Raw genomic sequence first — 25,993 nt, forward strand, 5'->3', positions numbered from 1 at the left:
TCATGTACACATTCCATCAATTATGCATTCAGTTCATTCCTATCTTAAGGTCTTCTAGCCTAAGTTTTCACGTGACATTAAACATTAACTACGAGAAACCAAAATCATACCTTCGTACGGAATCAAAATATTCGAAGCTCCGGAGAAACTTTTTGACTGAGCTATCGAAGAAGAAAATGTCCAGAATCGTCTATGTCTCTTAAAACTCCAGTTGGTCAAACTCAAGGGGTAAAGGAGCTACGTTACCGTCAACTTCTATCGGTCAAAAGTGGTGCCAACGTATAAAAGAGGAGGATACGAATGAATATATATATATATATATATATATATATATATATATATGTATGATTAATTAGCAAGTCGCCTTTGGCTTCCTTTATTAGATACATACACTTTATATATATATATATGGCTTACGATATATATATAACCTAATGCATAATGATATTACTAATATATATGTAACTTAATGTAAAATCAAAACCGCCTTTGATTTCCATGCTTCATAATTAATAATAGTAATAATAATACTAGAGATAGTAATTGATGATCATGTAATAATAATAATAAACGTAATAATAGTAATAATAATAGTAATGTAATGAATATAATATATATAAACTTATAATGCAATTTAATACTTACGGCAATTATATATAATGTTTATAATAATAATAATAATAATAATAATAATAATAATAATAATAATAATAATAATAATAATATGGATTTGATTAAATTTAAATTATTATAAAATTAGTTCAATTACTGATAATAAAAGTAATTTTCTAAAAATATGGAACTCTAATTTTATAAAATAAATTATAACTTATTTATATTTATATTTTTAAAACTGAGGGTCCCTACATTCTACCCACCTTATAAAAATTTTCACCCTCAAAAATTGATATAAAATAGAAAAGATTCATACTAACGTAACTTCCCTTCTTAAACATATCAAAGAAAACAGAAAGATTTGACACGCTTAGTTTGCAAATCCAGGATATGGCTTAAAAGTCTACGCAAAGCGGAAGATACAAGATAGACTCGATGCAGAAAGGTTATAAGGCAGGCTGGTATTAGAATGACAGGTTTACTGTCCCTAATACTCGCTTCATCTAGCTCCTAAGTTCTGCCGATTCTAATGGTGTCACCTTTCGTAATACAATCGAAACTGGTTCAGCCTCTGACACTAAATCTATCACAACTTAGTTTTTCTCTCGACACCTAGCTAGTTATCAAAGAGATATTTCTATCGGCCTAAATTCCTAGTCCGTATCCAAGTCTAAAACTACGTCCAGTCTTTCCAGTCCTAAACTTCCATATCCGGTTACGTAACCTAAACGAAAGCGGGGTCCTAGCTCTACACAGAACAAATCTGTCCTACGCATTCTGTATCATACTTACCTCGATCCTGTCGTGGCCAACTCGCATCTGTGGCTCTCCCACGTGAACAATCTCTAGACATGTGTCCCGGTGCTCCACATCGAAAGCACATTCCCAGTCCGTACCTGCGCGGCTCCTCTGGAGTAGTCTCACCAAAGCCTTCCTGTAGCAGTGTCCACTTCATGGAGCAATCCTCTGTGAGCTGGCTCTTCTTAACCAACTCAGTGAAATTTGTTAGCTTTTGTGGATACACGTAATTAAAGATATCCCTCCTTAGTCCTTTCTCATATTGAGCATACTTCCATTCCTCATAATCTGCTGGATTTCCTTGACAAGTTTTTGAGAAACGGCACAGATTATCGAATTCACGGGTATAATCAGCAACGGACATATCCTTTTCCTTCAGCTGCATTAACTCCAATTCCTTTGCAGTGCAAAACGCATGCAAGAAATATTTACCGTAAAACTCTGTCTTAAATCTATTCCAAGGGACATCCGTTAACTCCACCTGCAAGGTATGACACAACTCTTGCCACCAATTCTGAGCATCTCCCTCCAACATATGAGTTACTATCTCCACTGACTATACTTCAGGAATGTGCTGAGTGTACAAAAACCTCTCTACTTCTCGGAACCACTGATCAGCCTCCAGGGTATTGGCGTTCCCGTTAAACCGAGGTGGACCACTCTTGAGGAAGTCAGTAAGGGTCATAGACCTATAGTATCGACTTACGTTACTCGTACTAGCACTAGGGTTTCCACCTCGACGTCCTTGCATTGGTTCAACCACGGGATTTCCTCTCTGAATACCTCGTTCGGATCCACGAGACGACATTCGGTCCCTGTTCACATCAAACAAGTGATATTAAGTTGATCAGTCTCAATATCGCAAGTTTAATGCTTCAAGTTCCAGATGCATGCTCATGAACATTTATGCCACATATATCAATCAGATATCCTAATAGCACATACACACACCTAGAGTATGCCCAGAAGCATAATCAGTACATCCCTCAGGCTCTACAGGAACGAACTGCTCTGATACAATAATGTAACACCCTACCACCCAAAACTTTACGCTTAAGTCGTAAAATAGAGGTGGCGAGGTATTACGACTTCTAAAAATTAAAATACATACTTATAATAGTAGAAAGAATATAATAGACTAGGAGCCTTGAAAAATGGGTAAAACAAAATTGCAAAATGAAAAGCGCCACGCTCCGGAAACGGAACAACTTGCGTGTGAGGCAAACTATAACTATAAAACGTAAGACAATAAAAGTAGGAATCGAAAGCCATAGGTACAAAATAACAAGCTCCTAACTCAGTCTGCGAAGTCAAGGCTGGCCGGATAATATTTACATATGTATATATATATATATATACATATCCAAAACCCAAGATGTATATAAACAAAATCCTGCCTCTCCATAAGCCTCTAAGAGGATCAAAAAGAATAAGTTATGTGGAGAGAAAGCTAAGTACGTGTATATACATCACTGCACAACAAAATAACACAGTAACCACTTCGCTTCAGGTGTCCAGACGCCTAATGAGATACCTTTCGACCTGCATCTGAAAAACAACAACATAGTATGGAATGAGAACCGGAGGTTTTTAGTATGTTAAAGGTGCCCACATAGTTAATATAAAAGGTCTCAGGAAAAGCCAGAGGCATTCCTAGAACTCTGACACTCAAAATCATTCTTAAATAAAATAAACTGAACCAAAAGTTAGGTAAGTTATCTAAGGTATTCTAGTTCTGAATCTAACTTTAACTTAATACTTCATTTTCTGTCGCCTCCAATCCTCCGAATCACTGGTGGAACAACCCTCTCCCCTCACACCTTCGTCAAGAGGGATTTCTCAGAAAACATACACATACAGTTCAAGCAAGGAAAACACAGATAGAAAAGCATTTACAGCAAGTAGAACAAGTAGCGGATAAGCAGAATTAAATAGTTAAGCAAACCAAAACAATGCACACTCAAGCAAACAAACAAATGCATATGATGTATGCCTGTCCTATGGCTGATGAGTCTCATCTGTCGGTTATACAGCCAACCCGACATGTCCTGGTAGTTAACCATTGGACAGTCCCTCTGTGCGCGCATCCCCAAGCTCAATAATATTCCATGGAGTCAAACTCCAAGCTCAAATATAATATTCCATGGAGTCACACTCCAAGCTCAATAATATAGTATTCCATGGAGTTAAACTCCAAGCTCAATAATATAGTATTCCATAGAGTTGAACTCCAAGCTCAAATATAATATTCAATATTCATATATATGCATGCCCATGGGGGGAATCCGGGGAGTTAAAGTGCCCGGTCACATCTTGTGACAAAGGGTCAACAAATAGTCTCAAATACACAAGCCACATAATAATCTCTTTCTTTTTAAAATACCACCTCAAATCAAGACTCTAATTCTTATAGAAGTTTTGGTAGTATCTCCTCTAAAGCTCGAATTTCTGCCACCCTTCAAGGGTCTCAACTATCAAATCAAACACCTCTCAGTCTTTCAAATCATTTCCGGTAACAAATTATTTCAAAATCAAACAAACACCAATATTAAATCTTTTCTCAAAATCAACCAACTTCAACAGCAAATTATTAACAACAGCTAAACCACACATTTTATTCCATGAACACATTCCATCAATTATGCATTCAGTTCATTCCTATCTTAAGGTCTTCTAGCCTAAGTTTTCACGTGACATTAAACATTAACTACGAGAAACCAAAACTATACCTTCGTACGGAATCAAAATATTCGAAGCTCCGGAGAAACTTTTTGACTGAGCTATCGAAGAAGAAAATGTCCAGAATCGTCTATACCTCCTAAAACTCCAGTTGGTCAAACTCAAGGGGTAGAGGAGCTACAGCAACGTCAACTTCTACCGGTCAAAAGTGATGCCAACGTATAGAAGAGGAGGATACGAATACTTTTACCGGACTAGATTTTTTATTGGAGTTACAGATTACAAGAAATCAAAGTCGGAAATTTGATGGATTTACGGTCTTTCGCGGTTACGTTCTTCTCTCCCGTTTTCTTTTTCCTTTTCTCTCGCATATGCTATATATATATATATATATATATATATGTGTGTGCGCGCGCGCGCACATGATTAATTAGCAAACCGCCTTTGGCTTCCTTTATTAGATAAATACACTTTATATATATATATATATATATATATATATATAACCTAATGCATAATGATATTACTAATATATATGTAACTTAATGTAAAATCAAAACTGCCTTTGATTTTCATGCTTCATAATTAATAATAATAATAATAATAATAATAATAATAATAATAATAATAATAATAATAATAATATATAAACTTATAATGCAATTTAATACTTACGACAATTATATACAATGTTTATAATAATAATAATAATAATAATAATAATAATAATAATAATAATAATAATAATAATAATAATAATATGGATTTGATTAAATTTAAATTATTATAAGGGTAAAGTACTAAATTGGTCTCCTAGGTTTGGGCGTAATTCTGTTTTAGTCCTTAAGGTTTAAAGTGTTCTATTTGAATCTAAAAAAGTTTCATTTAGCATTAATTTAGTCCCACAGTGAGGTCAAAATTAAATAATTAACAAAATGTCCTACATAACAACAGTTCAAGAACAAAATCGATAATCTGGAGAACAAGTACAAGCTCCAGAGGCACAAAATCAACCATTGATGCATCAATACATTTATTTATCATTTTCTTTAGTTTTATAGAAAATATTTTATTTATATTATAAAAAAATAATAAATAAATGTATTGATGTATCAATGGTTGATTTTATGCCTTTGGAACTTGTACTTGTTCTCCAGATTATCGATTTTGTTCTTGTACTGTTATTATGTAGGACATTTTGTTAATTATTTAATTTTGACCTCACTGTGGGACTAAATTGATGCTAAATAAAATTTTTTTTGGATTCAAATAGAACACTTTAAACCTTAAGGACCAAAACAGAATTACGCCCAAACTTAGGGGACCAATTTAGTACTTTACCCTTATTATAAAATTAGTTCAATTACTGATAATAAAAATAATTTTCTAAAAATAAGGAATTCTAATTTTATAAAATAAATTATAACTTATTTATATTTATATTTTTAAAACTGAGGGTCGCTACAATAATGATAATTATATGATTAATTTTTAGTAATTATTAAATATATTTAATATAAATAACCAAGTTTAATTAGTTAATAAATAAAAGAAAATATTATTGCACTGTAGAAGCAACAAATATATATATATATATATATATATATATATATATAAAGCTAATTTAATATTAATGATAATTCAATATATATATTAATAACCAATTTAATATTAATAACGATAATTATCGTTATTATTCAATAATAATAATAATAATAATAATAATAATAATAATAATAATAATAATAATAATAATAATAATAATAATAATAATAATAATTTTTCCTTTTATTAAAATACTCATTTAATTGAATTAATATAAATATTTAATAAAAATAAAGGATTGATTTTTTGGCTTGAAAGATAATACAATCAAATATTCTTGAAAATTTTAAAGCTGTAAATATATATTCTTCCTATATTAATATACGCATGCATATTACCTCATTTTTTTCATAAAGAGAAAATAACATTTACCTGTTAAATTTGTTAGTTGCTCAATCGATTCATCTTATTTATTGTGATTGAGATTGATATATAATCATAAAGATTTTTTTTCCTCCATTAATTTTAGTAAAGAAATCCATGACGTAAAATAAAATAAAATAAAGTCAGTATCTACTTTTTTCTCAATATTTTTTATATTTACGGTAAATATTAAATATAAAAAATAAAAAAATAATATTAATTATTATCATTTTTATTTATTTACATTCATAATTAAATTTAATATAATTATAGTAAGTCTCTATAATTATAACAATTTATATCTGTTACATATATATTGCTATATAATTATATATCTCCTCTTTTATATATACTTAGCAAGTATTTCTATTTATATAATTTACTTAATATATTAAAATTAGGTTTTTTTTCAACTAATGAGAGTGAGGTGTAAATTCTTCATGAATTTATTTTTCCTCCAAAATGAATGCATTTAATGAATAATGCATAATTATACTAATTTAGGAAAATATATTTATTATAATTATATAAAATCCATATTTAATACATTATTAAACTACTTATCAATTATCAATTAGAAATATTTTTAATCATTTTAATAATAATAATATACTTCTACTTAATATACTAAAATTGTGTTTTTTCCTAACTAATTGAAGTGAGGTGTCAATTTTTCATAAATTCATTTTTCTTCTAAAATGAAAGCACTATTCTCTCTTTTAAATTTATTTTAGAAAAATATCTTTATTATATTTATATCACAATTAATATTTAATGAATAATATATTATTATACTAATTTAAGAAAATATATTTATTATAATTATATAAAATTAATATTTAATGCATTATCAAATAATGAAAGAGAGGTATCAATTCTTCATGAATTTATTTTCTCTCCAAAATAAAAGTACTATTCTCTCTTCTAAATTTATTTTAGAAAAATTAAAATTCCATGCTGAATATAGGTGGCAAGTTAAAAAAAATAAGCAAGTTAATGGAATCAAATCATATTTCTATAACATATATAAGAATGTATATTTTTATTATATAAAAATTGAATTTCTGCACTTCATGATGGGCGTGGTATACTTCTTAACGTGTTTCTTAATTTATTTTTTATAACTCATTGAATACAATTTATTACAGTAAATTAATTATATCAACTACTTGATTTGATTAGGTATTTAAATATCACACGATTTATTATAATTTATATCAATCAAATAATTGTAATTTATTATATCAATTATTTTAATTCATTAATTTATAAGGTACATAATAACATAGATGATTTGTTACCTATACTGATTAAATACAATAAATATATATTAATTTAGTTAAAAAAAATCATTATCTCCTATGTTTTCCTATTTATTTTTTTTAATTCATTAAATCCAATCAATTGTAATAAATTAATTATATCAACAATACATTTTTATAATACGATGAATGTGGTGTCCTATTTAATACATTTCACCCGTTATCATTGTTTTCCTATTTAATACATTTTTAAGAATATTCTACTTAATATACTAAAATTGGGTTTTCCCCCAACTAATGAAGGTGAGGTGTCGATCTCTCGTGACTCCGTTTTTCCTCCAAAATGAACTTTCCTATTCTCTATTCTAAATTATTTTATAAAAAATATCTTTATTATAATTATATTATAATTAATATTTAATGAATAATACATATAATTATACTAATTTAGAAACATATCTTTATTATAATTATATCAAATTAATATTTAATGAATTATTAAACTACTTATTAATTATCAATTAAAAATATTTTTAATTATTTTAATAATAATAGTAATAATAATAATAATAGTAATAATAATAATATATGATAATAATAATTATCCGCGATATCATTTATTGAAAAAAACATAACATAAAAATATCATTTATTTAAAATATCATTTATTGTATATAATTCATAAAAAGAATATTTCACTTTTATTATTGATTAGAAGATAACTTATTTATATTTTAATTAATTTTATTTATTTATTTATTTATTTATTATTATTATTATTATTATTATTATTATTATTATTATTATTATTATTATTATTATTATTATTATTATTATTATTATTATATTTAATTTACAGAAAGATAAATTAATAACCATATTATTATTTATCAATATATTAATATTGATAATGATTACATAAAAATTATTTAATATTTAATATTTAATATTATTTATTTTTTATATATTTTGATATATTTATAAATATTTTTTATTATTTTTATATGTTATATGTTTACCTCCACTATTTAAAATTTCTGGATCCGTCACTGTTTTGAGCGTGTTTCTTAATTTATTTTTTATAATTCATTGAATACAATTTATTACAGTAAATTAATTATGTCAACTAATTGATTTGATTAGATATTTAAATATCACACGATTTATTATAATTCATATCAATAAAATAATTGTAATTTATTATATCAATTATTTTAATTCATTAATTTATAAGGTACATAATAGTATAGATGATTTGTTACTTATAATGATTAAATACAATAAATATAGATTAATTTAGTTAAAAAAATCATTGTCTCATATGTTTTCCTATTATTTTTTTAATTTATTAAATCCAATCAATTATAATAAATTAATTATATCAACTAATTAATTTAATCAGTTATTTCCTAATTTATTTTTTTGAATTCAATAAATCAAATAAAATCAATTATACTAATTATTTGTATCAACTAACTTATTTGATTAATTCTTAAAAATATTTTTATTTAATTTATTTTATTTATTTAAATACATGAATTATAACTGATTAGTTATTTAATTTATTATGATAAATATAAAATTCTATTCCGAATATAAAAATATAAAATTTTATTCCTTCCGTGAAGCATTTATAGACCATGGTGTTATTATGTATGTATAAATAAAAAAAATTCCGTAATTAAGCTTAAGTCATTTACCTGTTTGTGTGGTATATTATAGTGTGAAATTACTTTCAATTTGTGTTGTGTAATGATATTATGGTTTAATTTAAGCTTTTGTTTTATAACTGTGTTATGATTTTATCTCATCATTTTCTCTTATATATCAAGTTGATGTATTTTTATTTATTATTATTGAAACGAATGTGATATAAAATTTGTAAAAAAAAAAAATAAAACTCTCACACTTAATTTATTTTATTGTAGTCTTTTATCTCTTCTATTTCTTTTTATTTTCTTCTTATTCATTTTATTTTTTTTAAATATCATATAATTTATTATAATTTATACCAATTAATTAATTATAATTCATTATATTAGTTAGTTTAATTCATTAATTTATAATATGCATGATAAAATAGATTATTTGTTACTTATACGTTTATTCTTCTAAAATCTAAATCTGAATAATTATATTTTTAGTTTTAGTTATGAACAAAATATTATTAATAATAAATGATAATTAACCACTCATACTTTTAATCCAAGTGTTTGGATGATTTTTATATTTATTAATATTAATTATTGATTAGTTTTCGTCAATAAATTTTATTATAATTTTATGTTAGTTCGTAATTGATTAATGATTAATATTCATGAACCTATGTTATTATAAATTTTATATTTTACAAATATTTTATTTAAATGTATTTTAAACATAAAAATGTATTATTTTTAATAATATGATACTTTTAATTTTTTTAATTATTCTAAATGAATATTTTATCAAATACTAATTAAAGTTATCCTTTCATTTGCTTTTACTAATTTATTATCTAATTATTATATAAAATTAAAATCGTATTAATGAATTTGATATTAAAATTAATTTGGCTTTTTATTTAGAGTATTTTTCGATTTTTTTAGTCTAATCAACCAAAACTATTCAATTATAAATAGTCACTTCTATCTTATTTTATATTATTAACTAATTAAAATTACTAAAATTTAATAATACAATTATATTTTATATTTTTATATTTAGTTCAATCCATCTAAGCTATATAATAATCATTTTAATTTTTATATTTTATAATGTAATACTACATACATTAATAATAAAATAACATAGTAAATTTTCATATTTTAATATTAAATATAAAATTAATACGTACAAAAATTTTTAAACTTTTAAATCAATACGAATAATTGTAAATAATACTTATTTATGGCATAAATAAAGAAATACAGAATCTTAAGTTTCGCATATAAAAATTTAGGAACATGTTATATGTACAAATATAATTGCATAGTATTATTTTTTTTTAGTGGTGTAGACCAACAACTCTAATTTTATTTCACAGGTCAAATTGTAAAAAAAAGTCATAATTTTAAAGGTAGTAAAAGAAACAACAAAATTAATTTAAAAAATAGTTAACTTATATTATTCTATTAATTTATTTAATATATTAAATTATTTTTATTTATATTAAGATTAATTTTAAATATTTTAAAATAAAAAGTATAATTAATTATAATTTGCATCTTAAATTATGTTAAGTACATGATATTCTATTGTGCTGCTAAAAGTAAAAATGAGATAACAAATATAATTTTATCTCTTAATTCAATATATTTATTTATATTTTATACTTTTTTTACGATTAATTTTGTATGGTGTTGGTATATTAAATAAAAATACCTGTTATAATAACAAAAAATAAAATAAAATTTCAATCAATAAATTTATATTCTTTACTTTTTTTTTTCAATTTTATTTTGGATTTTAATTTATTACTAAAAGGTAGTGAAATTCTATTGATACTGAAATAAAGTTGCAAAAAGGTCTATAGGGTAGAATAAGTAAAATAATGTGATACCCACATTACAACATCCAAATGAAACAACCTAAGATCTAAAATGTTTATCTTTCTCTTTCTCGCCGTCTATTATATTATCGATTCTATTATATAAAAATTGATTTTTTACATTTAATGATAGAGTCAACATAGCATGTTTCTGAGAGTGTTTCTTAATTTATTTTGTTTAACTCATTAAATACAATTAATTATGATGCATTAATTATATCAACTAATTAATTTGATTAGATATTTAAGTATCACACAATTTAAAATTATGTATATTGATTTGATTTTTATGATATATAAATTTAAGGAATAAATTAAAATAATATAACTTATTACTTATTTAATTTGAATACAACAAATACAAAATTAATTTAGTCAAAAGTTTATTATTTTCTAATCTTCTATACATAAAAATAACAAAATAAAATTGTAAAAATAATCTTTTTATCGTTTTGCTATTTTAATTTTATTTTCTTTGTTTTTTTTATGTGTAATTTTATTTTACATTAACTTTGTATATTTAATAACAAAATATACTCATTAATTCTATCATATAATAATATATTTTTCTCCTATGTTAATCAAAGAATTTCAATAGTTATTAACTACATCTAATAGAATGACTGAGAAGTGAGAACTACGACAAGTTAAACCCAGATTCAAAATGCTGAAACGAAGGAAAGAAAACAGTGGATATATGATTAGAGAAAAATATATAATAACGAGAAATATACTAAAACTAGATTTTTCCTCCAACTAATAAAAGTGAGGTGTCAATTTCTCATGAATTCATTTTTTCTCTAAAATGAAATCACTATTTTCTCTTCTAAATTTATTTTAGAAAAATATCTTTATTATAATTATATTACAATTAACATTTAACGAATAATGCATGATTATACTAATTTAGGAAAATATCTTTATTATAATTATATAAAATTAATATTTAATACATTATCAACTAATAAAAGTAAAGTGTCAATTCCTCATTAATTCATTTTCCCTCCAAAATGAAAGCATTATTCTCTCTTCTAAATTTATTTTAGAAAAATATATTTATTATAATATATTACAATATTACAATTATACTACAAGTAGCATTTAATGAATAATGCATAATTATAGTAATTTAGAAAAATAAAATAAAGTCCAGTAATTTATCTTTCGACTACACACGTATGTAGAATAACTTTTAAGAAGGAGTCATGTATAGTAAATACAGTCGATGATTGTAAAACTGTATACTAACATTGATATAATATTATTTCAGGTATATATTTTGCAAGTATCAAAGAAAAGTGTTGAGTTATTTTTTAGTGGGTTTAAATTATTTATTGTTTATTAGAAAATTTTGTACATTAGAATTCTCTAATAATTTATTATTTATTTTGAGCTGATTTTGATATGTTCTTACTTGACAGTAAAACAACATATAAAAAATTGTTGGTGGGTCTAAGTATTACTAGGTTATTTATGGTCACATTGAGTATATATGTTTGATTTATTAAAAAAAATAAATTACTAAAACTAATTAATAACTATTTTAGAATTAATACATTTAATACTAGATTAAGAAAAAATAAACAATACATAATATGTTACATTTTTATTAATTAAATTATTATAATTCAAATTAATCTTAACAAAATAATTTAAATTATAATTTCAATCGTGCATGGCACGAGCTATTACACTTGTTAAAAGATAATTAGTAAGAAATTCATCTTTCATTTTGTTTCTGAGTTATTCTTCACAATATTCATAACTAAAACAGATCTCTCAGTTGTAGTAGTTAAAATATAGAGAATTAATACCAAATGAATAAAGAAGGACGCTCACAAGAAGAAAAAAATCCACTTTATGAGATTTGAAAAATTTTATTTAATTTAAAAATATTAGTAATAATATCTTTTCAAATTTTTTTAATATTATTACTTACTTTTTAGATATTAGAAATCATTAATATTTAAGTTAGATTAAACTTTTATTTATATTAAACTAAATACTAAATAAATTTTTTAAAAAATTAAATCATACTTAATAACTTATTACTATTAATATTTTTTTAAAAAAGCTGGGGGGTCGAGGCCTCCACTCGTCTCCTGTATGTTCGTCCCTGGCTATGATTGAAAACATATTTCCTTGGCCTTAAATTTGCTAATTTTAATTCTCTCTTATTACCATTTGATACCGTGATATGTTTGTTAAGTGTTTTCAGGGTTTATAGGGCAGGAATGGCTTAGAGGATGGAAAAGAAGCATGCAAAAGTAGAAGAAACACAAGAAATTGAAGTTTTGAGAAGCTGACAGTGACGGTACGCATGGACGACGCATACGCGTGCCTGGTGCAGTAGACATAGATCGCGCACGCGTGGCTGACGCCTACGCGTGGCCAGTGCCGAGTTCAAGCGATGCGTACGCGTGGCCGACGCGTACGCGTGGCGAGCGACACGTGCTGCAATTAACAGAAAACATTGGTGGCGATTTTTGGGTTGCTTTTGACCCAGTTTCAGGCTCGAAAATACCGATTAGAAGCTACAGAGTGAAACTGGAAGGGAGAATCATTCACTTTTTATTGATTGACACTTTAGGTTTTAGATGTAGGTTTCTAGAGAGAGAGGCTCTCTCCTCTCTATAGGTTTTAGGGTTTTTAGTTTTAGTTCTTCTCAAATTCAGATTTCTACCTTACTTTAATTTAGTTTTCTTCTACTTTTATTTGTTCTAGTACCTTGGTTTATCTACTTCTCTTGTTGATTTTCTTATGTTGCCAATTTAGTTTAGGAATTCTTCTTGTTTCCTTTAATCCATATTAATGCAATTTATGTTTTCATGTTTATGATTGCTTTCTTTATTTTGTTGTTATTGTTTCCTCTTGCAATTGTTAGTCTTAGATTTTTCTATGTCTTGTTAGTTTTCTATGTTTTTATTTTGTACCTTCCATGTGTTTGATAAAATGTTTGGTTGGATTTTAAATTAGATTTTTATGTTCTTGACTTGGATTGATTAATTAGAGACTCTTGAGTTGTCAAAGTCTCTTGTTGATTGGTAATTGAAGATTGCCGGTTAGCTTGAACTTCACTAAGTCTAATCTCTCACTATGAGTTGACTAGGATTTGTGAACTCAAGTTGATTGTATGCACTTGACTTTCCTTCATTGGTTAGAGGTTAACTAAGTGAAGGCAATTTACATTTACCATCACAATTGACGGTGATAATTAGGATAGGACTTCTAATTCTCATTCCTTACTAAGAGCTTAATTAGTTATTAGTTTATTTTCTTGTCATTTACATTCCTTCTTCAACATTTAAGAACCCCAAAAAATACTTTTTCATAACCAATAATAAACACACTTTCCTGCAATTCCTTGAGAGACGATCCGAGGTATAAATACTTCGGTTAATTTTTATTAGGTTTGCTTAAGTGACAAACAATTTAAATATTGACCAAGGATAATTTGTTGGTTTAGAACTATACTTGCAATGCGACATTTTTGTGACATTCTTTACCGACATTTTTCCTCCGTCAAGTTGCTGAAACCGTGGACAACCTTCACGAATGACGAAGAGAGGTAGCATGGTGGAGTTGCCATCGGTAGCGAGGATGGTGCCTTCGTGATGGGGAGGGATGAGAACAGCCGATATCTAAGGCGATTCTGCGACGATGATGATGCCAAGAGAAGCGCCGAGGTCGGTGCTTCTGTGAAGCGAAAGGGAGAAGCGTGGGGTGCTCCAGTAACATTGGTGAGTGCTCACGCCATTGCAACCATCATCAGCGGCGGATATCTCCAAGCTTTTGGGTTCCGTCGAGTCTCTCTGATCGTGGTTAAGGCACCACCAATCATAGCGGTTGTCTTCCCTTGGGATCGCGACAGAAGGCGAAACAGCAATGGCTTGCAGGGGCTAGCGGTGGCTTCGGCAGGTGGCAAAGCAAATGCCACAGCAAATAGCTTGAGAAGGAAGATGGAGAAGGAAGGACGGGAGACGGACAGCGATGCCAATTAGATCGCCAGTTCCTCCATGTGAGCTCACAACGGCCGGCAGTGTGCTTGTTGAAGCTGCGATGACTCGTTCTTTCCTAATTTTCACCTTAAGAAACGAAAAGGAGGGAAAGGTATTGCTCCCTCCTCAAGGGTTGGGCCTCCAATTGGTGTGCTCAATTCAACTTCAATTTCTGCAAGGTAGGTCTAGGCCAACTTTCAAAAAAAATTATTTTAATATTTTCATAGGCCTAATTTTTTTTAAACAATGGGATGATGATGGTAAATTTTTTATTTTGAGTAGTAGCATAAAAAATATTATTATTTTAGGATTAATTATTTCTTTTATTATTTGTAATTCGCATTTACAATTTTAATTAGGATTTTTTTCCCACCAGCTTGAAAACAAAGTTGTTTCGAAGAGAAGGACAATGTTAGTATTAGTATTGGGCCTATAGCTCACTTAGAGAATTATACTTTATATTAAGGGAGATTCTATGATGCTTACCAAGAAAATCAACATAACATGTCTTTATGTGTCAATTGTTGAGGATTGGAGGCTAATTTTTTTTAAATGAAAAAAAAAGAAAGATTAAATTAAACTAAAATAATCTCAAATATCAAATCAAGTTAGTGAGAGAGAAAAACTAACCATTAAATCCATCCGCATAATTTTAAGTGAAAAAAGTAATTATTTATTAAATCATTTTAATAAATTCATCATATTAATCTAATTTTTAATACATTTTAAATTTATTTAAACTGTAACACCCTAACTACCAAAGCTCACGCTTCCGGCTGCGTAACTCTGATAGCTCGGACATTACGACGACACTTATACTATTTAATACTAAAATATGAGCCTGTTTAAAACTTTAAACCGCAATACCGCTCCCAAAGATACTTTCGTTCGATAACGTACATCCATAAATACCATACAACTTACAAAAACTCATAAAGAGTACATCCATATATATACATACATATATATAAATAATATTACAAACATAATCCAATACAATTCCTATCCCTCTTACAGATTATATCAAGATAAGGGCGAGGGTACAATAAACCATAACTAAAACAATATAGAGCATCACAACAACAATTAAATAAGCTCTTCGTAACTTCTGCGCCCATATCCTGAAAGGGGAAAAATGTAGGGGGGTGAGAACATCATCCTCGAAAGGGTTCTCAGTAGAGGGTTTTTGGGAATTACTGTAATAGGATACATGAAGATAAACCGTACCAGTGATTAATAACCTTCTTATGCCTCTTTTCAAAAACACGGTTTTCAATAAAAGTAAAGTAAAAAATCTTTGCTGAAAGAGGAACCATTCAATTCTCAAAACTCAAAAGCCTTTCAAAACGGTTTATCTATGCGGAACCAAAATAGCCTTTCATAATTTTATTCCAAACCGGAAACACAAAACCGAAATCAACCATCAGTTCATCTCTTTCCAACCACGGCCCTAGGCCCAAACAATCCAACCAACAACCAGTCACCACAAATCCAACAGAGTCCCAGATGCAAACACAGATAGGAAGTTCAAGCACAAACAAACAGTTATTACAAGTAGAACAGTTAGCAATTAATCACATAGGCAAACCAAGTATAATATGCACACCCAACCAATGTCACACAAATGCATATGATGCATGCCTGTCCCTAGTGGCTGATGATATCATCTGTCGGTTATAGAGCCAACCCGACAAGTCCTGGTAGCTAACCATTGGACTGTCCCTCTGTCATGCATCCCCAACTCGAGTTGTACTCATCATAAACTTGATCATAATCATGATCCATATCCATCACCCTCACTGGTGAATATTTACGGGGGCGAGCTCATCCGGGCCTTTCACAGTGCCCGGCCACACTTACGACATAGGGTTAACAGAGTATCAAGTCTCGACCCGGAGCACGTGGTGGCTAGCCACTGCTACTACCCAGGGAAACTCGTATCTCAGATAGTGGAAGTGCAACATTCACATTTATCAATGATTCAGCATAAACATGCATTCAATCTCATCCATGGATCAACATCCATCTCAGCCATCCGGCTCATGGTTCAGTCCAGAACCAGCCAATATTCATATCATACACAGCCATTCCGGCTCACGGTTCAATCCAGAACCAACCAATATGTATAATCATACACAGCCATTCCGGCTCACAACAAAACAGCACTTCCACCATTCAACATCATTAAATTCATAAAGTCGGCATTTAAGCCATAAATCATTTTCTCAATTCATTTCACTTTGAAATCGAGTTTCAACTCTTTTCAGCCATGGCTTTAGAAATCTCATTTCTCAAATCATCTCAGGCTCATAAGCCGAATTTACTCAAAGTGAGTTCCCTTTTTAAAACAAAGCCACTCTTGGCATTCTCTTTCCAAAACTTCCAAAACCATGGCAAGTTAAGGATTTGTTTCACAGTATTCAAAATCATCCATCCAACGATGGGATTTTATAACAACAGTTTTTCGGCAGAGTCCCAAGTCTTTAGGGGAGAATAACATATCTCATTTCGCCAAAATCATTTAAAATCATTAAAACATTGGCTTTCTGATTTGAGTAAGAAAATAGGATCTAAGCCAAACCGAGTCACGTAACCTTTACTTCTTTCAAAACCATTTCCTTTACTTAAACAAAACCGGCTTCAATTCCATAATTAAATCTGAAGCGTTTCAAACTGATAAGAGAATCATTTTTGTTGTGTTAAACTAGAGTTCAAAAGATACTTTGAATCTTATTTAAAACGTCAAAATAATGAGGCTCATCAATCGAAATCCAATTCCTTTTAAAATCACGAAAACTCTCCCAAGGGACAATCTTTGTGTTTAATAGAGAAAAACATAAACCCGTTTTACCTTTTAAAACAGCCTCAAAGCAAAATTCTCTTTCAAATGACTTGTACCCAAAGACATACTGTTCTTCTTGGAAAATAAGGATAAATCATGATTCTCTTTTCAATAATTCTTTCAAAGCATAACTTCATTGCTTTCTTAATTGTTCTAAGTAAAGGTAATAAAGAAGCCATAATTTCACAATCCTCAAAATAGATAGGAAAGGCATTAAACTCAAAATTCCTCAATTAACATTTCAAATAAGGACTCGGGTTCTATAGAAATTTCGGCAGCACCTCCCCTAAAACTTGGACTTTTGCCACCCGGTTCGGGTCCCAACTAAACTGTTTCTCATTCCTTTTCAACAGCTCAAAACCAGAAATCAATTCAAAAGCAAGCTAAATCCAACAGTCGCCTCAGTGGCATATCTCAAGGAAGCCATTTCAAAAATCCACTCAATATCAACCGATTTAACTCATTTCCAAAGCTTTAAAGAATCGGTTCAGCAATAAATCATTTATCAAAACCAAATCAATTAAAGCCACACAGGCTGAATTTCAAGAGTATTCTATCTTCCATATCATCAAAATAATTGACTCAATTCAAACCAATCCTCAACGGATTAAACTCATTTCAAATCTTTAAAGAATCAACTTCAAACATTACATTTCACAAGCCACACAACAATTCGGCCAAACCAACATCCATAGTCATTCGAGTCAATCAAATAATACATAAGGCAGATACAATCACCAAATACACAATATCTCACATCAGTACCCATATGTAATAATTCCAATAATAAACTATAGTTTTTGGAAAGCGCCCCTACCTCAAAACGCAATTCCATAATCCAAGCGTCTCATAAGTTCTTTTCACCTCAACTCAAAATCAAAGGCAGCTTCAAAGCACAGCCCCACACATTTTCGCAGCAGCATAAACAGCTCTAATTTACAACAAGCAACCTCAGTTACTAAACTCTAGGAACATTAATAACATATAGGCTTTAATACACGTACGGGACACTAACGTAAGGCTTTCGAAACATAATTTCTTACCGGAATAACAACACGAAGCAGCTGCAGTTTCGAACCGGCCCCGGCACAGCTCCGGCGGCGGCCAGAAGCTCTGGTGGATCAACTATAAAAACCGCGCAATATTAAAACCTTCTCAAGATCCAAAATGACCAAAACCTCAATTTAAAACCCTTACCGGCAAACTTTTCCGGCAATGGCAGCAGGGTCTCATGTTGGAGAAACTCGGCCCGGAGCTCCTTCGGTGATTCCGGAAGTCACAGCGGCCCAAATCACGGTGACTTAGCCTGCTCTTCTTCCTGTAGCGATTCCCGCAATAACATCACAAGCCAAAAGGGGGCTGGGAGTGGCAGAGCTCAGCCACGGTGAAGCAGGGCAGTACAACGGCGGCCAAGCATAGCCCTCCAAAGGGCAGTGACGTGGCCACAGCTCCTCTCCTCCGTGCTCGTCGGCGACCGTGAAGCACCAAGGCAGCATCTTCCCTTCCTCAGCGGACCAGAACCATGGAGGCAGAAGAACTCATCTTGCCCCTCCAGCTCGCGTCTTCCCCCTCTTGCCGGTGACAGTGACGCAATTCGAGGCCCCATGGACGGCGGCAACGAGACTCGAGTTCTGCCCCTCTTCAACGCCTCTTCTCCGTGACAGTGGTAGCAGCAGGACGATTCCATGGCAAGGCGTGGTGGCGCGGCAGCGAGGCAGGTTCTGCAGCTTGGCAGGGACAACGCAGCTGGCGGTGGTGAGGATGAGCGACGGTGACGAGGACTGGACGCGATCTGGGCACGGCGGCGAGGTGACCGGCAACAGTAGCGCGACCCACGGTGAGGCGCGGTGAAGACGATGGCGGCGCGACAGCGAACTCCCTCCTCTCCTCTGCCGCGATTCGGTCCCCCCTTTCCCTCTCTGCTTCGTCCTTCTGGCTCAGTCCCCCTCTTCTTTCCATTTTCATTCTTTTTCCTTTGATTCAGGAAGAAAAGCAAGCTGCGCTTGCTACTGCTGCTGGGTGAGGGAAACATTGTGGGTGTTACGGCTGGGCCTTGGGGGAAAACGGGTCGGGTTATGATTTTTAGGGTTAGGGTTTCATTTTCAAAAATTAAGATTAGGGGTAAAATGGTAATTTCAAATGAAATTAGAGATAATATAGTAATTAGAAATAAATTCTAGTCCAACAATAATAATGTATAAAAATACTATTTGCTCCTCTATTTTTACAAATTACTTTCAATAAAATGCCCAAATCAAATAATTAGAAATAATATACTTAATTTCTTCATTTTTCCAAAATAGCAATAGTAATATTTAAAATATTACTTACCTAATCCAAATCATATAAAATCCTTATTATTTCATAACTCGCAACTTTATAATTTAAATATAGAAAATATTCCAATAATTATAAAATTGGATAAAGATCATATCTCATCTCAAATCCAATAAATCAAAACTTGCCTTAATTATCTTTAATAAAATAATTTCTGAAATTAAGGCTATAAATAACTGTAGGATTTGAGACTTGATCATAATAAGACTTTTCAAAGATTCTGGGCCTTACATTCTACCCACCTTTTAAAAATTTTCGCCCTCGAAAATTGATACAAAATGGAAGAAATTCCATAACAGTTCACCCTTGAACACATTTAAAGAAGAAGCAAAAATATCTCAAAATATAATCATATATACGATTTTCAAATACTTTGATTATCATAAGCATAAGGATGCAAAGGTAGGAGTGTAACTGCCAGGCAAACGTTACAAGATAGGCTCAATGCAAAAGATAACATGGGTCAATCATGTGATAGTAGGGCAAGGCATCAAAGGCTAGAAAACAGGATGGAGTTAAAACGATGTGCTCAATATCCGCACACTAATCTTATATCAACCTCAAGGTTTCAACTTTCCAATTCCATCAAGCACCTTACAAACCCCAAATTTGATCACAAGCCTGACAATCACAAACCCGTTCGCAAGGAACAAAATGCCCACAACTCATACGTTGCACACCTACCGCTTCAACTTCCGTATACACGTCACATCTTAAAGAACTAACGTATCGCGTTACTACGTCTACAAGTCGCACGTGATACCAAAACAATTCTCGAGTCTACTCAGAAGAATATGAGATCTTAGAAAGGAGAGACGGATGTCAAAGACAATAGTCATAGATTTGAAAGAATATATCCAATCCCAGATAAACATGGATGTTCAAGCAATAAAGTTTGCTAGACATAATTCAATTGACAACTTCAAAGATAACCCTTAGATCAAAGAAGTTCAATAGGATCAACAAGAAGATAACCAGCGCATCAGCTTGAAACAAACTCAAACTGAGTCGATGAAGTATGAGGTTTACAAAAGAGAATATCTCAAACCCAAGGCAAAGCTCACAAAACTCAAGGGCATGATTAAAAATACTTCTGAATACATTGTTCTTAAAAGAATCGAAAACTTGCAGGAAAATCACCTCGCAGTCTAAAAGATAAGTTAAGCAACAAATGTCCTTCAAGAGAGTAACAAAAGCATAAATGTGGCTTTACTTCAATACAATTCCATGTTGAAGTAGATTTTGTAGAGTTCCAAAAACAAATGCACACAACTTTGGCTAAGAGCTAAAATATTTCCTCAAATATTTTAGAAAGATAATTAAATGCACAACTTAACCAAAAGCAGTTCATAAAAACTCGGAAATAATCAGATGCTTGTTCAAAATTCTCAAAATTTCATATTCAAACAAGCATGTATAACATTTATAGCAAGTACGAAAGAGGAAGTTAAACTCTTTTTAGAAAAGAAACTCCGAGATAAAAATTTGCTTACAATCTGGTAAGGAAATAAGTGGTGCGTTACAAACAAACCGGTTTCCACTAAACAAGGAAACTTTCCAAAACCTCATTTAAAATAGCGCATGCCGATTTTTAAATTAACTTCATCAATATTGAACAATGGTTTCAATCTAAATCAAGAAACAGAAAATAAATTCCGTTTAAAACTTCTTACAAGAGAATTCAAAACTTCTTTAAAAAGTCCAAAACAAGGCTCCAAAAGTGTTCTTGAAATCCTCATCTCATAAGAACATTCAAGAAGTTTAAGATGTACTAAAAAGGAGTCAAGCCTTGCAAGAAAGGATCTTAAATTAGAGTAGTTCAAACAAGATCCACTAAGCATGAAATATCAAACAAGTTTTAAATTGATCCAAAAGAATACAAAAGTCATAGAAAAGACAACTCAATCATTTGTAATTTTTCAATGATAAATCTTTAACTAAAAACTCTTGTAGAGATAATGGGAGAATAAACAATGTACTATCCTGAAACGAATCAAACTGACCCACATAAGAATGAGATTCACAAGAGGGGACAAACCAAGATCAATGGTAATGTTCACAAAATGTAAAAGATTAGTTAAAAACAGATTCACGTATAACATTCATAGAGGTGAAAGGCTTAAGAAGGAACCAGTCCGTTCATAAGAAGAAAGCTATGAATCCAACATTTTCAAAAGAACAACAATGGCATAAACTATGTAGTATGCTAAACCAAACTCAATTCAAAATAAGTTAAGTAAAGCTTATCAAACGAAACTCAACCGGAATAAAAGCAAAAAAAATTCTTTCTTTCCAGTATTTCAGAAAATATCCAAATACACAATCAAATAAAGATGTCCATTGGAACTATAGTAAAATTACTAGAAGGTCAAAATTTACTTTTAAAATAAGTACAATTGCGTAAACCAGTAAAAGTACAGGCAAAGTATTAGAAAGAAATAGTTGTTAAACTGTATAAATAATTTCAAAGTCTCATATATAGAAAAGCATATATCTAATCAACAGCAATTTATAAAATCTCAAAATTGGCTGTGATCACTGTCAAGTAAGAGAAAAACTGAATCAACAATTTCTCAAAGAATGGACTCAGAATCCGGAGTTAAAAGTCACAGCACATTAAGACAGGTTCAAGGCTATATCAAAGAATACTTGAATCAAGAAGAACTCAAACAGAGGAAGATAGATGCAACAAAGATCTTAAACCAGCATATGCACTTAAGGTCAAACAAGAATACATATGGATAGAGGAATAGAGTGAAGACATTAAATTACTCTTCAAAAGGTCTAGCAAATAAGAACTTCAAGTTAGGATATGAAAGAACATGTCAACTCGAACAGAATTCAAGACACAACTGAATAGCCTCGAGAAGTAGTTTCCAACTTCTCCAAAACCCGCGATTCGCTTTACTCAAAACTAGGATTTCATCTATGATAACCCATCAGTGCTTTCATATACATATTTCACTAGTATTAAGCCGGCCGAACTTAATATCAGGAATTATGCAATGCAAGACTAACAGCGTTAATCAATAGACTGCCATGTGCATAAAGCTCTAATTCTCGTCATTCGACAAGACCTAATACATGACAAACACTCAGAGTATGCAACTAAAGCATAGTCAGTCCATTCCTCAGGCTCTACAGGAAGAACTGCTCTGATACCATAATGTAACACCCTAACTACCAAAGCTCACGCTTCTGGCTGCGTAACTCTGATAGCTCGGACATTACGACGACACTTATACTATTTAATACTAAAATATGAGCCTGTTTAAAACTTTAAACCGCAATACCGCTCCCAAAGATACTTTCGTTCGATAACGTACATCCATAAATACCATACAACTTACAAAAACTCATAAAGAGTACATCCATATATATACATACATATATATAAATAATATTACAAACATAATCCAATACAATTCCTATCCCTCTTATAGATTATATCAAGATAAGGGCGAGGGTACAATAAACCATAACTAAAACAATATAGAGCATCACAACAACAATTAAATAAGCTCTTCGTAACTTCTGCGCCCATATCCTGAAAGGGGAAAAATGTAGGGGGGTGAGAACATCATCCTCGAAAGGGTTCTCAGTAGAGGGTTTTTGGGAATTACTGTAATAGGATACATGAAGATAAACCGTACCAGTGATTAATAACCTTCTTATGCCTCTTTTCAAAAACACGGTTTTCAATAAAAGTAAAGTCAAAAATCTTTGCTGAAAGAGGAACCATTCAATTCTCAAAACTCAAAAGCCTTTCAAAACGGTTTATCTATGCGGAACCAAAATAGCCTTTCATAATTTTATTCCAAACCGGAAACACAAAACCGAAATCAACCATCAGTTCATCTCTTTCCAACCACGGCCCTAGGCCCAAACAATCCAACCAACAACCAGTCACCACAAATCCAACAGAGTCCCAGATGCAAACACAGATAGGAAGTTCAAGCACAAACAAACAGTTATTACAAGTAGAACAGTTAGCAATTAATCACATAGGCAAACCAAGTATAATATGCACACCCAACCAATGTCACACAAATGCATATGATGCATGCCTGTCCCTAGTGGCTGATGATATCATCTGTCGGTTATAGAGCCAACCCGACAAGTCCTGGTAGCTAACCATTGGACTGTCCCTCTGTCGTGCATCCCCAACTCGAGTTGTACTCATCATAAACTTGATCATAATCATGATCCATATCCATCACCCTCACTGGTGAATATTTACGGGGGCGAGCTCATCCGGGCCTTTCACAGTGCCCGGCCACACTTACGACATAGGGTCAACAGAGTATCAAGTCTCGACCCGGAGCACGTGGTGGCTAGCCACTGCTACTACCCAGGGAAACTCGTATCTCAGATAGTGGAAGTGCAACATTCACATTTATCAATGATTCAGCATAAACATGCATTCAATCTCATCCATGGATCAACATCCATCTCAGCCATCCGGCTCATGGTTCAGTCCAGAACCAGCCAATATTCATATCATACACAGCCATTCCGGCTCACGGTTCAATCCAGAACCAACCAATATGTATAATCATACACAGCCATTCCGGCTCACAACAAAACAGCACTTCCACCATTCAACATCATTAAATTCATAAAGTCGGCATTTAAGCCATAAATCATTTTCTCAATTCATTTCACTTTGAAATCGAGTTTCAACTCTTTTCAGCCATGGCTTTAGAAATCTCATTTCTCAAATCATCTCAGGCTCATAAGCCGAATTTACTCAAAGTGAGTTCCCTTTTTAAAACAAAGCCACTCTTGGCATTCTCTTTCCAAAACTTCTAAAACCATGGCAAGTTAAGGATTTGTTTCACAGTATTCAAAATCATCCATCCAACGATGGGATTTTATAACAACAGTTTTTCGGCAGAGTCCCAAGTCTTTAGGGGAGAATAACATATCTCATTTCGCCAAAATCATTTAAAATCATTAAAACATTGGCTTTCTGATTTGAGTAAGAAAATAGGATCTAAGCCAAACCGAGTCACGTAACCTTTACTTCTTTCAAAACCATTTCCTTTACTTAAACAAAACCGGCTTCAATTCCATAATTAAATCTGAAGCGTTTCAAACTGATAAGAGAATCATTTTTGTTGTGTTAAACTAGAGTTCAAAAGATACTTTGAATCTTATTTAAAACGTCAAAATAATGAGGCTCATCAATCGAAATCCAATTCCTTTTAAAATCACGAAAACTCTCCCAAGGGACAATCTTTGTGTTTAATAGAGAAAAACATAAACCCGTTTTACCTTTTAAAACAGCCTCAAAGCAAAATTCTCTTTCAAATGACTTGTACCCAAAGACATACTGTTCTTCTTGGAAAATAAGGATAAATCATGATTCTCTTTTCAATAATTCTTTCAAAGCATAACTTTATTGCTTTCTTAATTGTTCTAAGTAAAGGTAATAAAGAAGCCATAATTTCACAATCCTCAAAATAGATAGGAAAGGCATTAAACTCAAAATTCCTCAATTAACATTTCAAATAAGGACTCGGGTTCTATAGAAATTTCGGCAGCACCTCCCCTAAAACTTGGACTTTTGCCACCCGGTTCGGGTCCCAACTAAACTGTTTCTCATTCCTTTTCAACAGCTCAAAACCAGAAATCAATTCAAAAGCAAGCTAAATCCAACAGTCGCCTCAGTGGCATATCTCAAGGAAGCCATTTCAAAAATCCACTCAATATCAACCGATTTAACTCATTTCCAAAGCTTTAAAGAATCGGTTCAGCAATAAATCATTTATCAAAACCAAATCAATTAAAGCCACACAGGCTGAATTTCAAGAGTATTCTATCTTCCACATCATCAAAATAATTGACTCAATTCAAACCAATCCTCAACGGATTAAACTCATTTCAAATCTTTAAAGAATCAACTTCAAACATTACATTTCACAAGCCACACAACAATTCGACCAAACCAACATCCATAGTC

The 25,993-nt window shown here is 30.8% G+C and overlaps 1 pseudogene; it reads right to left on the reverse strand.

The window, feature by feature from the left end:
• Positions 1 to 1,363: 1,363 nt before the first annotated feature.
• LOC148579373 (uncharacterized) lies at positions 1,364 to 2,221 on the reverse strand (annotated as a pseudogene).
• Positions 2,222 to 25,993: the final 23,772 nt, after the last annotated feature.

This window comes from Arachis ipaensis, chromosome B10 (assembly GCF_059453495.1).
Source record: "Arachis ipaensis isolate K30076 ecotype BB chromosome B10, ASM5945349v1, whole genome shotgun sequence".
NCBI classification, from domain to species: Eukaryota; Viridiplantae; Streptophyta; class Magnoliopsida; order Fabales; family Fabaceae; genus Arachis; species Arachis ipaensis.